Below are 15,750 nucleotides of genomic sequence, written 5' to 3' on the forward strand. Positions count from 1 at the left end.
CCTCCCTTCCCCTGGATAAATATGGTAATGATTCCAGCAGCCTCTGTCCCTCCCTCTGCCCTCCCTGGATAAATATGGTAATGATTCCAGCAGCCTCTGTCCCTCCCTCTGCCCTCCCTGGATAAATATGGTAATGATGCCAGCAGCCTCTGTCCCTCCCTCTGTCCTCCCTGGATAAATATGGTAATGATTCCAGCAGCCTCTGTCCCTCCCTCTGCCCTCCCTGGATAAATATGGTAATGATGCCAGCAGCCTCTGTCCCTCCCTCTGTCCTCCCTGGATAAATATGGTAATGATGCCAGCAGCCTCTGTCCCTCCCTCTGTCCTCCCTGGATAAATATGGTAATGATGCCAGCAGCCTCTGTCCCTCCCTCTGCCCTCCCTAGATAAATATGGTAATGATGCCAGCAGCCTCTGTCCCTCCCTCTGTCCTCCCTGGATAAATATGGTAATGATGCCAGCAGCCTCTGTCCCTCCCTCTGTCCTCCCTGGATAAATATGGTAATGATGCCAGCAGCCTCTGTCCCTCCCTCTGTCCTCCCTGGATAAATATGGTAATGATTCCAGCAGCCTCTGTCCCTCCCTCTGCCCTCCCTTCTACTGGATAAATATGGTAATGATGCCAGCAGCCTCTGTCTCTCCCTCTGCCCTCCCTGGATAAATATGGTAATGATGCCAGCAGCCTCTGTCCCTCCCTCTGCCCTCCCTTCCCCTGGATAAATATGGTAATGATGCCAGCAGCCTCTGTCCCTCCCTCTGCCCTCCCTTTCCCTGGTTAAATATGGTAATGATGCCAGCAGCCTCTGTCCCTCCCTCTGCCCTCCCTTCCCCTGGTTAAATATTAACACATAAAACCACTATAAAGCGCTGCTCACATGGACACAGCAACAACCCTTCAACAGGTACCTGGTGAATTAGTATCTTCTCTCTGAACTAAATGTGATGACTGATGTTCTGCTGATTGTAATAAAGTAAATGTCTAAGTTTGTTTTCGATGTTTTCCATAACTTGAGTTAACCTTCATCTGTTTTGTCTTGGATAGAGGACATCAGGCATCTACAATCTAGAGGACATAAACCAGCCATCTACAATCTAGAGGACATCAGCCAGCCATCTACAATCTAGAGGACATCAGCCAGCCATCTACAATCTAGAGGACATAAACCAGCCATCTACAATCTAGAGGACATCAGCCAGCCATCTACAATCTAGAGGACATAAACCAGCCATCTACAATCTAGAGGACATAAACCAGCCATCTACAATCTAGAGGACATCAGCCAGCCATCTACAATCTAGAGGACATCAACCAGCCATCTACAATCTAGAGGACATAAACCAGCCATCTACAATCTAGAGGACATCAGGCAGCCATCTACAATCTAGAGGACATCAGCCAGCCATCTACAATCTAGAGGACATAAACCAGCCATCTACAATCTAGAGGACATAAACCAGCCATCTACAACCTAGAGGACATCAGCCAGCCATCTACAATCTAGAGGACATAAACCAGCCATCTACAACCTAGAGGACATCAACCAGCCATCTACAATCTAGAGGACATAAACCAGCCATCTACAACCTAGAGGACATCAACCAGCCATCTACAATCTAGAGGACATAAACCAGCCATCTACAACCTAGAGGACATCAGCCAGCCATCTACAATCTAGAGGACATCAGCCATCTACAATCTAGAGGACATCAACCAGCCATCTACAATCTAGAGGACATCAACCAGCCATCTACAATCTAGAGGACATCAACCAGCCATCTACAATCTAGAGGACATAAACCAGCCATCTACAATCTAGAGGACATAAACCAGCCATCTACAATCTAGAGGACATCAACCAGCCATCTACAATCTAGAGGACATAAACCAGCCATCTACAATCTAGAGGACATAAACCAGCCATCTACAATCTAGAGGACATAAACCAGCCATCTACAATCTAGAGGACATAAACCAGCCATCTACAATCTAGAGGACATAAACCAGCCATCTACAATCTAGAGGACATAAACCAGCCATCTACAATCTAGAGGACATAAACCAGCCATCTACAATCTAGAGGACATCAACCAGCCATCTACAATCTAGAGGACATAAACCAGCCATCTACAATCTAGAGGACATAAACCAGCCATCTACAATCTAGAGGACATAAACCAGCCATCTACAATCTAGAGGACATAAACCAGCCATCTACAATCTAGAGGACATAAACCAGCCATCTACAATCTAGAGGACATAAACCAGCCATCTACAATCTAGAGGACATAAACCAGCCATCTACAATCTAGAGGACATCAGGCAGCCATCTACAATCTAGAGGACATAAACCAGCCATCTACAATCTAGAGGACATAAACCAGCCATCTACAATCTAGAGGACATCAGGCAGCCATCTACAATCTAGAGGACATAAACCAGCCATCTACAATCTAGAGGACATCAACCAGCCATCTACAATCTAGAGGTCATAAACCAGTCATCTACAATCTAGAGGACATCAACCAGCCATCTACAATCTAGAGGACATCAACCAGCCATCTACAATCTAGAGGTCATAAACCAGTCATCTACAATCTAGAGGACATCAGGCAGCCATCTACAATCTAGAGGACATAAACCAGCCATCTACAATCTAGAGGTCATAAACCAGCCATCTACAATCTAGAGGACATCAACCAGCCATCTACAATCTAGAGGACATAAACCAGTCATCTACAATCTAGAGGACATCAACCAGCCATCTACAATCTAGAAGACATAAACCAGCCATCTACAATCTAGAGGACATCAGGCAGCCATCTACAATCTAGAGGACATCAGCCATCTACAATCTACAGGACATCAACCAGCCATCTACAATCTAGAGGACATAAACCAGCCATCTACAATCTAGAGGACATAAACCAGCCATCTACAATCTAGAGGACATAAACCAGTCATCTACAATCTAGAGGACATAAACCAGCCATCTACAATCTAGAGGACATAAACCAGCCATCTACAATCTAGAGGACATAAACCAGCCATCTACAATCTAGAGGACATAAACCAGCCATCTACAATCTAGAGGTCATAAACCAGCCATCTACAATCTAGAGGACATAAACCAGCCATCTACAATCTAGAGGACATAAACCAGCCATCTACAATCTAGAGGACATAAACCAGCCATCTACAATCTAGAGGACATCAGGCAGCCATCTACAATCTAGAGGACATAAACCAGCCATCTACAATCTAGAGGACATCAACCAGCCATCTACAATCTAGAGGTCATAAACCAGTCATCTACAATCTAGAGGACATCAACCAGCCATCTACAATCTAGAGGACATAAACCAGCCATCTACAATCTAGAGGACATAAACCAGCCATCTACAATCTAGAGGACATAAACCAGCCATCTACAATCTAGAGGACATCAGGCAGCCATCTACAATCTAGAGGACATAAACCAGCCATCTACAATCTAGAGGACATCAACCAGCCATCTACAATCTAGAGGTCATAAACCAGTCATCTACAATCTAGAGGACATCAACCAGCCATCTACAATCTAGAGGACATAAACCAGCCATCTACAATCTAGAGGACATAAACCAGCCATCTACAATCTAGAGGACATAAACCAGCCATCTACAATCTAGAGGACATAAACCAGTCATCTACAATCTACAGGACATCAACCAGCCATCTACAATCTAGAGGTCATAAACCAGCCATCTACAATCTAGAGGACATAAACCAGCCATCTACAATCTAGAGGACATCAACCAGTCATCTACAATCTAGAGGACATCAGGCAGCCATCTACAATCTAGAGGACATCAGCCATCTACAATCTAGAGGACATCAACCAGCCATCTACAATCTAGAGGTCATAAACCAGCCATCTACAATCTAGAGGACATAAACCAGCCATCTACAATCTAGAGGACATAAACCAGCCATCTACAATCTAGAGGACATCAACCAGCCATCTACAATCTAGAGGACATAAACCAGCCGTCTACAATCTAGAGGACATCAACCAGCCATCTACAATCTAGAGGACATCAACCAGCCATCTACAATCTAGAGGACATAAACCAGCCATCTACAATCTAGAGGACATCAACCAGCCATCTACAATCTAGAGGACATAAACCAGCCATCTACAATCTAGAGGACATCAGCCATCTACAATCTAGAGGACATCAACCAGCCATCTACAATCTAGAGGACATACACCAGCCATCTACAATCTAGAGGACATAAACCAGCCATCTACAATCTAGAGGACATAAACCAGCCATCTACAATCTAGAGGACATAAACCAGCCATCTACAATCTAGAGGACATCAACCAGCCATCTACAATCTAGAGGACATAAACCAGCCATCTACAATCTAGAGGACATCAGGCAGCCATCTACAATCTAGAGGACATCAGGCAGCCATCTACAATCTAGAGGACATAAACCAGCCATCTACAATCTAGAGGTCATAAACCAGCCATCTACAATCTAGAGGTCATAAACCAGCCATCTACAATCTAGAGGACATCAGGCAGCCATCTACAATCTAGAGGACATCAGCCAGCCATCTACAATCTAGAGGTCATCAACCAGCCATCTACAATCTAGAGGTCATAAACCAGTCATCTACAATCTAGAGGACATCAGGCAGCCATCTACAATCTAGAGGACATAAACCAGCCATCTACAATCTAGAGGACATAAACCAGCCATCTACAATCTAGAGGTCATAAACCAGCCATCTACAATCTAGAGGTCATAAACCAGCCATCTACAATCTAGAGGACATAAACCAGCCATCTACAATCTAGAGGACATAAACCAGCCATCTACAATCTAGAGGACATAAACCAGCCATCTACAATCTAGAGGACATAAACCAGCCATCTACAATCTAGAGGTCATAAACCAGCCATCTACAATCTAGAGGACATAAACCAGCCATCTACAATCTAGAGGACATCAACCAGCCATCTACAATCTAGAGGACATAAACCAGCCATCTACAATCTAGAGGACATAAACCAGCCATCTACAATCTAGAGGACATCAACCAGCCATCTACAATCTAGAGGACATAAACCAGCCATCTACAATCTAGAGGACATAAACCAGCCATCTACAATCTAGAGGACATAAACCAGCCATCTACAATCTAGAGGACATAAACCAGCCATCTACAATCTAGAGGACATAAACCAGCCATCTACAATCTAGAGGACATAAACCAGCCATCTACAATCTAGAGGACATAAACCAGCCATCTACAATCTAGAGGACATCAACCAGCCATCTACAATCTAGAGGACATAAACCAGCCATCTACAATCTAGAGGACATAAACCAGCCATCTACAATCTAGAGGACATCAGGCAGCCATCTACAATCTAGAGGTCATAAACCAGTCATCTACAATCTAGAGGACATAAACCAGCCATCTACAATCTAGAGGACATCAACCAGCCATCTACAATCTAGAGGACATCAACCAGCCATCTACAATCTAGAGGACATAAACCAGCCATCTACAATCTAGAGGACATAAACCAGCCATCTACAATCTAGAGGACATAAACCAGCCATCTACAATCTAGAGGACATAAACCAGCCATCTACAATCTAGAGGACATAAACCAGCCATCTACAATCTAGAGGACATAGACCAGCCATCTACAATCTAGAGGACATAAACCAGCCATCTACAATCTAGAGGACATCAACCAGCCATCTACAATCTAGAGGACATCAACCAGCCATCTACAATCTAGAGGACATCAGCCAGCCATCTACAATCTAGAGGACATAAACCAGCCATCTACAATCTAGAGGACATAAACCAGCCATCTACAATCTAGAGGACATAAACCAGCCATCTACAATCTAGAGGACATCAACCAGCCATCTACAATCTAGAGGTCATAAACCAGTCATCTACAATCTAGAGGACATCAGGCAGCCATCTACAATCTAGAGGACATAAACCAGCCATCTACAATCTAGAGGACATAAACCAGCCATCTACAATCTAGAGGTCATAAACCAGCCATCTACAATCTAGAGGTCATAAACCAGCCATCTACAATCTAGAGGACATAAACCAGCCATCTACAATCTAGAGGACATAAACCAGCCATCTACAATCTAGAGGACATAAACCAGCCATCTACAATCTAGAGGACATAAACCAGCCATCTACAATCTAGAGGTCATAAACCAGCCATCTACAATCTAGAGGACATAAACCAGCCATCTACAATCTAGAGGACATCAACCAGCCATCTACAATCTAGAGGACATAAACCAGCCATCTACAATCTAGAGGACATAAACCAGCCATCTACAATCTAGAGGACATCAACCAGCCATCTACAATCTAGAGGACATAAACCAGCCATCTACAATCTAGAGGACATAAACCAGCCATCTACAATCTAGAGGACATAAACCAGCCATCTACAATCTAGAGGACATAAACCAGCCATCTACAATCTAGAGGACATAAACCAGCCATCTACAATCTAGAGGACATAAACCAGCCATCTACAATCTAGAGGACATAAACCAGCCATCTACAATCTAGAGGACATAAACCAGCCATCTACAATCTAGAGGACATCAGGCAGCCATCTACAATCTAGAGGTCATAAACCAGTCATCTACAATCTAGAGGACATAAACCAGCCATCTACAATCTAGAGGACATCAACCAGCCATCTACAATCTAGAGGACATCAACCAGCCATCTACAATCTAGAGGACATAAACCAGCCATCTACAATCTAGAGGACATAAACCAGCCATCTACAATCTAGAGGACATAAACCAGCCATCTACAATCTAGAGGACATAAACCAGCCATCTACAATCTAGAGGACATAAACCAGCCATCTACAATCTAGAGGACATAGACCAGCCATCTACAATCTAGAGGACATAAACCAGCCATCTACAATCTAGAGGACATCAACCAGCCATCTACAATCTAGAGGACATCAACCAGCCATCTACAATCTAGAGGACATCAGCCAGCCATCTACAATCTAGAGGACATAAACCAGCCATCTACAATCTAGAGGACATCAACCAGCCATCTACAATCTAGAGGACATAAACCAGCCATCTACAATCTAGAGGACATAAACCAGCCATCTACAATCTAGAGGACATAAACCAGCCATCTACAATCTAGAGGACATCAACCAGCCATCTACAATCTAGAGGACATCAACCAGCCATCTACAATCTAGAGGACATAAACCAGCCATCTACAATCTAGAGGACATAAACCAGCCATCTACAATCTAGAGGACATAAACCAGCCATCTACAATCTAGAGGACATAAACCAGCCATCTACAATCTAGAGGACATAAACCAGCCATCTACAATCTAGAGGACATCAACCAGCCATCTACAATCTAGAGGACATAAACCAGCCATCTACAATCTAGAGGACATAAACCAGCCATCTACAATCTAGAGGTCATAAACCAGTCATCTACAATCTAGAGGACATCAGGCAGCCATCTACAATCTAGAGGACATCAGGCAGCCATCTACAATCTAGAGGACATAAACCAGCCATCTACAATCTAGAGGTCATAAACCAGCCATCTACAATCTAGAGGTCATAAACCAGCCATCTACAATCTAGAGGACATAAACCAGCCATCTACAATCTAGAGGACATAAACCAGCCATCTACAATCTAGAGGACATAAACCAGCCATCTACAATCTAGAGGACATAAACCAGCCATCTACAATCTAGAGGTCATAAACCAGCCATCTACAATCTAGAGGACATAAACCAGCCATCTACAATCTAGAGGACATCAACCAGCCATCTACAATCTAGAGGACATAAACCAGCCATCTACAATCTAGAGGACATAAACCAGCCATCTACAATCTAGAGGACATCAACCAGCCATCTACAATCTAGAGGACATAAACCAGCCATCTACAATCTAGAGGACATAAACCAGCCATCTACAATCTAGAGGACATAAACCAGCCATCTACAATCTAGAGGACATAAACCAGCCATCTACAATCTAGAGGACATAAACCAGCCATCTACAATCTAGAGGACATAAACCAGCCATCTACAATCTAGAGGACATAAACCAGCCATCTACAATCTAGAGGACATAAACCAGCCATCTACAATCTAGAGGACATCAGGCAGCCATCTACAATCTAGAGGTCATAAACCAGTCATCTACAATCTAGAGGACATAAACCAGCCATCTACAATCTAGAGGACATAAACCAGCCATCTACAATCTAGAGGACATCAACCAGCCATCTACAATCTAGAGGACATCAACCAGCCATCTACAATCTAGAGGACATAAACCAGCCATCTACAATCTAGAGGACATAAACCAGCCATCTACAATCTAGAGGACATAAACCAGCCATCTACAATCTAGAGGACATAAACCAGCCATCTACAATCTAGAGGACATAAACCAGCCATCTACAATCTAGAGGACATAAACCAGCCATCTACAATCTAGAGGACATCAACCAGCCATCTACAATCTAGAGGACATCAACCAGCCATCTACAATCTAGAGGACATCAGCCAGCCATCTACAATCTAGAGGACATAAACCAGCCATCTACAATCTAGAGGACATCAACCAGCCATCTACAATCTAGAGGACATAAACCAGCCATCTACAATCTAGAGGACATCAACCAGCCATCTACAATCTAGAGGACATAAACCAGCCATCTACAATCTAGAGGACATAAACCAGCCATCTACAATCTAGAGGACATAAACCAGCCATCTACAATCTAGAGGACATAAACCAGCCATCTACAATCTAGAGGACATAAACCAGCCATCTACAATCTAGAGGACATAAACCAGCCATCTACAATCTAGAGGACATCAACCAGCCATCTACAATCTAGAGGACATCAACCAGCCATCTACAATCTAGAGGACATAAACCAGCCATCTACAATCTAGAGGACATAAACCAGCCATCTACAATCTAGAGGACATAAACCAGCCATCTACAATCTAGAGGACATAAACCAGCCATCTACAATCTAGAGGACATAAACCAGCCATCTACAATCTAGAGGACATCAGAATTTGTTCTTAACTGACCAGATAAATAAAGGTAAAAATAAATAAATACAAAAAAATATAGTGTGTTCCTGTGTGTTTCAGCTGTGTGTGTATATAGTGTGTTCTTGTGTGTTTCAGCTGTGTGTATATAGTGTGTTCCTGTGTGTTTCAGCTGTGTGTGTATATAGTGTGTTCCTGTGTGTTTCAGCTGTGTGTGTATATAGTGTGTTCCTGTGTGTGTATATATAGTGTGTTCAGCTGTGTGTATATATAGTGTGTTCCTGTGTGTTTCAGCTGTGTGTATATATGGTGTGTTCCTGTGTTTCAGCTGTGTGTGTATATACTGTGTTCCTGTGTGTTTCAGCTGTGTGTATATATGGTATGTTCCTGTGTGTTTCAGCTGTGTGTATATATAATGTGTTCCTGTGTGTTTCAGCTGTGTGTATATATAGTGTGTTCCTGTGTGTTTCAGATGTGTGTGTATATATATAGTGTGTTCCTGTGTGTTTCAGATGTGTGTATATATAGTGTGTTCCTGTGTGTTTCAGATGTGTGTATATAGTGTGTTCCTGTGTGTTTCAGCTGTGTGTATATATATATAGTGTGTTCCTGTGTGTTTCAGCTGTGTGTATATATAGTGTGTTCCTGTGTGTTTCAGATGTGTGTATATAGTGTGTTCCTGTGTGTTTCAGCTGTGTGTATATATATATAGTGTGTTCCTGTGTGTTTCAGCTGTGTGTATATATAGTGTGTTCCTGTGTGTTTCAGCTGTGTGTATATATAGTGTGTTCCTGTGTGTTTCAGATGTGTGTGTATATATATAGTGTGTTCCTGTGTGTTTCAGATGTGTGTATATATAGTGTGTTCCTGTGTGTTTCAGATGTGTGTATATAGTGTGTTCCTGTGTGTTTCAGCTGTGTGTATATATATATAGTGTGTTCCTGTGTGTTTCAGCTGTGTGTGAAGCTATGAGGGGAGTTGTCCTTCTCTTCCTGCTGTCTCTCTGGTCTGGAGGCCAGGTGGATGCTATCAATCAAGAGGTCTTGGCTAATTTGGTACAAGAGATGAGAAGGTGGGTGTTTCTCTGTTCATTCATAATCTAAATACTCCGAAATAACTATTAGACAGAATCATTATGCATTATTTGAAACAATTTATTTTGGGGGACATTTGAAAGTGCAAGTTTATATTTATGTTATGTCCTGAATGTTAGCTCCACCGTTAAAAAAACAGGTTCAAATTTGTGTACCTGGGATAAACGTTTAGCCTAGTAAATGAAGTCCCTGGACTCAGACAAGACAAGTTGCTAGTATAGACTGTAATGCTAATATAGACTGTGTTGCTAATTTAGACTGTGTTGCTAATTTAGACTGTGTTGCTAATATAGACTGTGTTGCTAATTTAGACTGTGTTGCTAATTTAGACTGTGTTGCTAATATAGACTGTAATGCTAATATAGACTGTGTTGCTAATTTAGACTGTGTTGCTAATATAGACTGTAATGCTAATATAGACTGTAATGCTAATATAGACTGTGTTGCTAATATAGACTGTATTGCTAATTTAGACTGTACTGCTAATATAGACTGTAATGCTAATATAGACTGTAATGCTAATATAGACTGTGTTGCTAATTTAGACTGTGTTGCTAATATAGACTGTAATGCTAATATAGACTGTAATGCTAATATAGACTGTGTTGCTAATATAGACTGTATTGCTAATTTAGACTGTACTGCTAATATAGACTGTAATGCTAATGTAGACTGTAATGCTAATATAGGCTGTGTTGCTAATATAGACTGTAATGCTAATATAGACTGTGTTGCTAATTTAGACTGTGTTGCTAATATAGACTGTAATGCTAATATAGACTGTAATGCTAATATAGACTGTGTTGCTAATATAGACTGTGTTGCTAATTTAGACTGTACGGCTAATATAGACTGTAATGCTAATATAGACTGTAATGCTAATATAGACTGTGTTGCTAATATAGACTGTATTGCTAATTTAGACTGTCCTGCTAATATAGACTGTAATGCTAATATAGACTTTGTTGCAAATATAGACTGTATTGCTAATATAGACTGTATTGCTAATATAGACTGTATTGATAATATAGACTGTATTGCTAATATAGACTGTATTGCTAATATAGACTGTGTTGCTAATATAAACTTTATCATTTTGAATATTTTGATCAATTCATCCGTTTTCATTGTGAGTAAAACTGACATTTTTGTCAGGTGGATATATACTCTGTAATTATTATGGAGTCACTTTTATTGTAAATTAGAATAGAATATGTCTCTAACCACTTCTACATTAATATGGATGCTACCATGATTATGGATAACCCTGAATGAACCGTGAATAATGTTGCAGACTAACACATTTCTATATAGAAGGGTTTAGAAAACATATTCTGTACTTATTTAAAAATAAAGTGACTCCAAAACGACACAATACATTATTTACCATTTCCATTGGGCACAAAATAATCTGAAACACAACCAAAACAAACAGGAAATATATTCAACAAATGTGTAGTCACAAGATTGATGTTTGATCATTGCTGTGAATGTGGAACCAAATACTTAACTTTTGACTACTTTAATATTTTAATGTGAATTTGTACCAATCATTTTGGTCCCCTAAAGTGTATACAAAAAGTCATTTCTAAACGGTTAACTCGATACGGTTAAAAATATCCTCAAATTAAAGATGACAGTCTGCACTTTAACCTCATAGTCATTGTATCATTTCAAATCCAAAGTGCTGTAGTACAGAGCCAAAACAACAATGTGTCAATGTCCCAATAATTACAGAGGGCACCATCTCGACCTCTCTAAAGACGGGAGTTTCCTCCTCCTGTCTGTTTATAATGTTTCTGATCCTCTGTGTTCTGTCTCTTCTGTCTCCTGTCTGTTTGTAATGTTTCTGATCCTCTGTGTTCTGTCTCTTCTGTCTCCTGTCTGTTTGTAATGTTTCTGATCCTCTGTGTTCTGTCTCTTCTGTCTCCTGTCTGTTTGTAATGTTTCTGATCCTCTGTGTTCTGTCTCTTCTGTCTCCTGTCTGTTTGTAATGTTTCTGATCCTCTGTGTTCTGTCTCCTGTCTGTTTGTAATGTTTCTGATCCTCTGTGTTCTGTCTCTTCTGTCTCCTGTCTGTTTGTAATGTTTCTGATCCTCTGTGTTCTGTCTCTTCTGTCTCCTGTCTGTTTGTAATGTTTCTGATCCTCTGTGTTCTGTCTCTTCTGTCTCCTGTCTGTTTGTAATGTTTCTGATCCTCTGTGTTCTGTCTCTTCTGTCTCCTGTCTGTTTGTAATGTTTCTGATCCTCTGTGTTCTGTCTCCTGTCTGTTTGTAATGTTTCTGATCCTCTGTGTTCTGTCTCTTCTGTCTCCTGTCTGTTTGTAATGTTTCTGATCCTCTGTGTTCTGTCTCTTCTGTCTCCTGTCTGTTTGTAATGGTTCTGATCCTCTGTATTCTGTCTCTTCGGTCTCCTGTCTGTTTATAATGTTTCTGATCCTCTGTGTTCTGTCTCTTCTGTCTCCTGTCTGTTTATAATGTTTCTGATCCCTTGTGTTCTGTCTCTTTTGTCTCCTGTCTGTTTGTAATGTTTCTGATCCTCTGTGTTCTGTCTCTTCTGTCTCCTGTCTGTTTGTAATGTTTCTGATCCTCTGTGTTCTGTCTCTTCTGTCTCCTGTCTGTTTGTAATGTTTCTGATCCTCTGTGTTCTGTCTCTTCTGTCTCCTGTCTGTTTGTAATGTTTCTGATCCTCTGTGTTCTGTCTCTTCTGTCTCCTGTCTGTTTGTAATGTTTCTGATCCTCTGTGTTCTGTCTCCTGTCTGTTTGTAATGTTTCTGATCCTCTGTGTTCTGTCTCTTCTGTCTCCTGTCTGTTTGTAATGTTTCTGATCCTCTGTGTTCTGTCTCTTCTGTCTCCTGTCTGTTTGTAATGTTTCTGATCCTCTGTGTTCTGTCTCTTCTGTCTCCTGTCTGTTTGTAATGTTTCTGATCCTCTGTGTTCTGTCTCTTCTGTCTCCTGTCTGTTTGTAATGTTTCTGATCCTCTGTGTTCTGTCTCCTGTCTGTTTGTAATGTTTCTGATCCTCTGTGTTCTGTCTCTTCTGTCTCCTGTCTGTTTGTAATGTTTCTGATCCTCTGTGTTCTGTCTCTTCTGTCTCCTGTCTGTTTGTAATGGTTCTGATCCTCTGTGTTCTGTCTCTTCTGTCTCCTGTCTGTTTATAATGTTTCTGATCCTCTGTGTTCTGTCTCTTCTGTCTCCTGTCTGTTTATAATGTTTCTGATCCCTTGTGTTCTGTCTCTTTTGTCTCCTGTCTGTTTGTAATGTTTCTGATCCTCTGTGTTCTGTCTCTTCTGTCTCCTGTCTGTTTGTAATGTTTCTGATCCTCTGTGTTCTGTCTCTTCTGTCTCCTGTCTGTTTGTAATGTTTCTGATCCTCTGTGTTCTGTCTCTTCTGTCTCCTGTCTGTTTGTAATGTTTCTGATCCTCTGTGTTCTGTCTCTTCTGTCTCCTGTCTGTTTGTAATGTTTCTGATCCTCTGTGTTCTGTCTCCTGTCTGTTTGTAATGTTTCTGATCCTCTGTGTTCTGTCTCTTCTGTCTCCTGTCTGTTTGTAATGTTTCTGATCCTCTGTGTTCTGTCTCTTCTGTCTCCTGTCTGTTTGTAATGTTTCTGATCCTCTGTGTTCTGTCTCTTCTGTCTCCTGTCTGTTTGTAATGTTTCTGATCCTCTGTGTTCTGTCTCTTCTGTCTCCTGTCTGTTTGTAATGTTTCTGATCCTCTGTGTTCTGTCTCCTGCTCTTGTTCAGGTTCGGCCTTGAGGGACGTGAGTATGCCATGGCTGTATTAATAACCCACGACCAGTGCACCTACAATGATGGAGGCTTTGATTTAGGTAAGGAACCTGGTGATGTCAATAGAGTTCTTGAGGGGGACCATATCTACAGGAGTGACCGGCTAATCGCAGCAACACCTTATAACGGAGACCATGCTGAGTACCGTCTCTTGAGTCGTGTTTTAGGGGATCAATGGAGAATCTAAAAGGAAAGGCAAATAATGATGACTGCATCGTCTTCTTCACCACCTACTCTCCCTGTCTGGAGAGATGCAACGGCCCTGATGGAGGAGATTACAATATTATCAACCTCATGAACGTCTTCAAAGGCTTTCACGACGACCGTAAGGCCTTTGTCTTCTCCAAGGTTTGGAACCCTATAAAAAGTAAATCACTGCAACATACAGAAGTGACCAAACCGACTAATTTGGATGTGTTGGCCTCCTTCAGGAGGATAGAAATAATCATCCCTTTATATCTATGTGTCAGATTCAATGAACAAAACAAATGTTACCGCTGTGTCACTGCAACACAAATTGAGAGAACTGACAATGACTGTCTGTATGACTACTAATAGTGTATACTGTCTGTATGACTACTAATAGTGTATACTGTCTGTATGACTACTAATAGTGAACACTGTCTGTATGACTACTAATAGTGTATACTGTCTGTATGACTACTAATAGTGTATACTGTCTGTATGACTACTAATAGTGTATACTGTCTGTATGACTACTAATAGTGTATACTGTCTGTATGACTACTAATAGTGTATACTGTCTGTATGACTACTAATAGTGTATACTGTCTGTATGACTACTAATAGTGTATACTGTCTGTATGACTACTAATAGTGTACACTGTCTGTATGACTACTAATAGTGTATACTGTCTGTATGACTACTAATAGTGTACACTGTCTGTATGACTACTAATAGTGTACACTGCCTGTATGGATACTAATAGTGTACACTGTCTGTATGGATACTAATAGTGTACACTGTCTGTATGACTACTAATAGTGTACACTGTCTGTATGGATACTAATAGTGTACACTGTCTGTATGACTACTAATAGTGTACACTGTCTGTATGGATACTAATAGTGTACACTGTCTTTATGGATACTAATAGTGTACACTGCCTGTATGGATACTAATAGTGTACACTGCCTGTATGGATACTAATAGTGTATACTGCCTGTATGGATACTAATAGTGTATACTGTCTGTATGGATACTAATAGTGTACACTGCCTGTATGGATACTAATAGTGTACACTGTCTGTATGGATACTAATAGTGTATACTGTCTGTATGGATACTAATAGTGTATACTGTCTGTATGGATACTAATAGTGTACACTGCCTGTATGGATACTAATAGTGTACACTGTCTGTATGGATACTAATAGTGTATACTGCCTGTATGGATACTAATAGTGTATACTGTCTGTATGGATACTAATAGTGTATAATGTCTGTATGGATACTAATAGTGTATACTGTCTGTATGGATACTAATAGTGTACACTGTCTGTATGGGGGAATATAGAACTGTATATTTTCTTTCTCTAGACTCTGTCCATCTCTCTCTCTGTTCATCCTCTTCTCTCTGTCCATCTCTCTCTCTGTCCATCTCTCTCTCTATGTCCAGCTCTCTCGATGTCCAGCTCTCTCTCTGTCCATCTCTCTCTCTGTCCACCCCTCTCTCTGTCCAGCTCTCTCTCTGTCCATCTCTCTCTCTGTCCACCACT

At 41.1% G+C, this 15,750-nt stretch overlaps 1 long non-coding RNA gene across 1 annotated transcript; it reads left to right on the forward strand.

The window, feature by feature from the left end:
• The first annotated feature begins 2,567 nt into the window (after window positions 1–2,567).
• Window positions 2,568–14,047, forward strand: LOC139563651 (uncharacterized). Its single transcript, XR_011672603.1, has 6 exons — window positions 2,568–3,899; window positions 4,389–4,620; window positions 4,679–5,432; window positions 5,984–9,183; window positions 10,086–10,203; window positions 13,966–14,047. It is a non-coding gene; the product is annotated as an uncharacterized lncRNA (long non-coding RNA).
• Window positions 14,048–15,750: the final 1,703 nt, after the last annotated feature.

Source organism: Salvelinus alpinus, chromosome 34 (assembly GCF_045679555.1).
Source record: "Salvelinus alpinus chromosome 34, SLU_Salpinus.1, whole genome shotgun sequence".
Taxonomy (NCBI): Eukaryota; Metazoa; Chordata; class Actinopteri; order Salmoniformes; family Salmonidae; genus Salvelinus; species Salvelinus alpinus.